Genomic DNA, 3166 nt, shown 5'->3' with positions numbered 1-3166 from the left:
ATCCAACAACTCAGACTGTCCTTACACTGGACCAAAGCATCCAGTTAGATGGAAAGGAGAAAGTGAATGAAAATGCATTCCTCTCTGCTCAGCGTAAATCATTCTTAATATTCATTTATTTTTGCACAAACAAGAACACATACGTACCCCTAGACATTCCCACTGCACAACAGCATGTAAACAACAAAAGCATATTTACATTTGCAGCAAATCAATTTGAAGCAAATACTCCAGCATTGAAATATAAACGTTTGGAAACATAACAGGAGCTGAGGAGTACTCGAGTGCTGGAATACACAAGGGGGGTCAAGTCTGTCCGTGAGAGACGAGTCTGATCTAACAGCACTTCTTACTTTGCCATACATATTGAAATATTACCACTGTATGACATCACATTTATATGCTCATTCAGCAAATGATTGGCTGTTTGCGGGTGTGAAAACTGGGATTTTTAGGATGTAAATGGAACTCAGCACTCACTCCCATGGGATTACCACCCACCACAAATTTAAAAGTGGAATCGTATTCAGAATGTCAGAACCTGGATCGGCTTTCATATGTATTTCCAAAGGAAGTTGAAAGTTTATATCCATCACCTTCCAATTACCCGTCTCATCTCCTCTTTCATCCTGAGCTTGTTTATTCCCCTTTTATTTCCTCTTTCCGTCCTTCATACTTTGCATGACTCCCGGGGTCGCCAGCCTCCTCTACTTCTTCACCTCAGAAACCTGACACTTCGCTGAACACCCACCCGCCCCTCTCGTTACATCCATTAGCCAGTCCTGTGGGAGGGATTGCGACCTCTGCTTTGAGCAGGTAATGTAGAGAAGTCAGGGAGGGAATTGGAGTTGCGTCCAGCTCACCTTTCGACAGGTGGATGGCGGGTCAGAGGACATTCTAGACCTCGTTATCTTATCTTCTGTCTCCTAATGAGCCACCGAGACGACTGTCCCCTTTGTGCAGTGCCGAAAAGGGGCCGTTGAAGTCTTTGTGTTCCTGAGGCTAATTACATCGCGGTCGTTCAGTTTGGGACAAGGTGCTGCTTCAAGTGGGAGAAGTGAACCAGCGTGGGGGAAAGTGTCTGGGCAGCCGTGGAGGGGGCGGAGGCTTCGGTTACCTGTGAATTCCCCTTGAAAACAGAGCTCCCTTTCTTCCACTTCGGGGGGTTTGGAGGTAGTTTGATCAGGTGCATTCCTCCCCTCTCTGGTCAGTTTCTCAGGAGGATTAAAAGGAGAAAAGTTTAACGTCTTACAGGTTTAAAATGGCGACAGATTGCTCGTGACGGTACTGGAGATTGGATAGTGAGGCCACAGACAATCACTCCTCTCAGGACTTATTTTTCCTCATTTTACCTCCCAAGTGAAAAGGAAAGCATTTAGAAAGGAAGTGAAGGAACACATTTAGCCCTGAGGTTCACAAAAAAGGTCAACATTTTACTTTTCTTCCTAACTTCATTCTAATTATGTCATTCTACACTTTTTTGAAATATTGTTCATCCTTTAGGACCAGATGGTTCTAGCCACACACACACACACACACACACACACACACACACACACACACACACACACACACACACACACACACACACACACACACACACACTCTCAACTAAAACCTATTAGCTGCTTCAGCTTTAATAGTGATATCATAGCTGCAATGCCAAGACTGCCTTAGACTGGTACAATGCCAGTGAAATACTCGAAAGTATCAGAGATAGTGTCAAGGGTCTCTTGATATATTGCGGACTGTTGTGTGTCTTTGTACCTGTGCATAGGCAATTGTATACAACCTTTTCCATTTAACACAAACTCAGTGTACTTGACATGAAAGTATGTAAAATAGCAAATAAAAGGAGAATACAGGTGTATTTGCATCTTTCAGTAGTATCTTCAAACACATGAATGAATACGGTGGTTTCAGCCATAAGAGAAATCATTTATCATGACTGTCAGGTTGAGGGAGACTTTTCACATCTACAGATTCCACACATAGGATTTGATCACAGTCCCTCTTTAAGGCTCACAGACACATGTTGCTGCAGGATGGACTCTGTTCATTAAATATGCTGGATTAAAAAAAAAAAAAGATTTTGACTTTGTGATGAAATCGATGTAAATCTGGTGCAGCTGCAGTTTTGAATAAAGTTTTTCATCCCTGAATGTTTCCTGTACTATCACCATAACTTATTAATTTCTGAGAGTTAAAACATACTGCTCAAAAAATACTCTCACACCGATGTACATGAGGGAAAGAGGCTGAAATCTGGCCTGTTTTCACAGCATAAAAGTAAAGTTTTGCATGGCTTCATTTGATATGATAAAGTTATCGTACAGTTTGAGGGGGTCAGGTAGGAGACAGTCATCCATATACTGGTTTAAAAACTGCATTTTAAACAAATGTCTTTAGTTTACTTTTACATGCATTCATCTTTTAACTGTGTTTTGTTATTATTTTGCAGTCTGTTAATGTGACAAAATTTAAGCTCTTCCCATTTCTTGACCTTATCACCTTAGACATTATCACTTTGTATTAATGTGTTCTGTATCTCTGGTTTGTACTTAATAATTAATGTTTTTATGTGTTTTATCCATAGCAGTATTGACTCGAGCAGTTTATTTTGTTGAAAATACACTTTTTAAATTTTATTGGTGGACTTTGCTAATTCTCGTTGGTTAAAACAGGACTAAAAGTGAACTTTGGAGACCAAACTCTTAGTCTCTGGTTTGCTTTTAGGCTTCAGTATTTTATTCTTTGGCATTCTTTGGGTAAATTTTTTAACTATTATAACACTGCACCAGAACTTTGTCAAACAACTAAACTGAATTTTAACAAGTGGTTTAAATGGAGAATTGTGATTTGCTGATTCAGTGCTCCCCAGGCAGCTTATTCCAGAGCTTCAGTACCCTGACTACAAAGAACCGGTCCAGTCTCGCCTTTAATTTAGACCCAGGAACAGTGAGCAAGTTCTTGCCTGAGGACATCAGGCTGCACCCAGCTTGACAGTTGCAGAGCAACTCTGAAATGTAGTCTGGGGCTTGGTCATGAAGGGCCTAAAAAGTAATCAATAAATTCTTTGGTTGGCAGTGCAGTGATACTAAAAGTTGCATAATTGGCTCCTTTTCCTTGCTTTTCACTGAAAGTGTAGCAGCTGCATTTTGTACAA

Source organism: Rhamphochromis longiceps, linkage group LG2 (genome assembly GCF_057381845.1).
Source record: "Rhamphochromis longiceps isolate RC_006_pf linkage group LG2, R_longiceps_female_GT1.1, whole genome shotgun sequence".
In the NCBI taxonomy this organism is placed as follows: Eukaryota; Metazoa; Chordata; class Actinopteri; order Cichliformes; family Cichlidae; genus Rhamphochromis; species Rhamphochromis longiceps.
The sequence above is the reverse complement of the archived record's forward strand: the minus strand, read 5'-3'. Positions refer to the sequence as shown.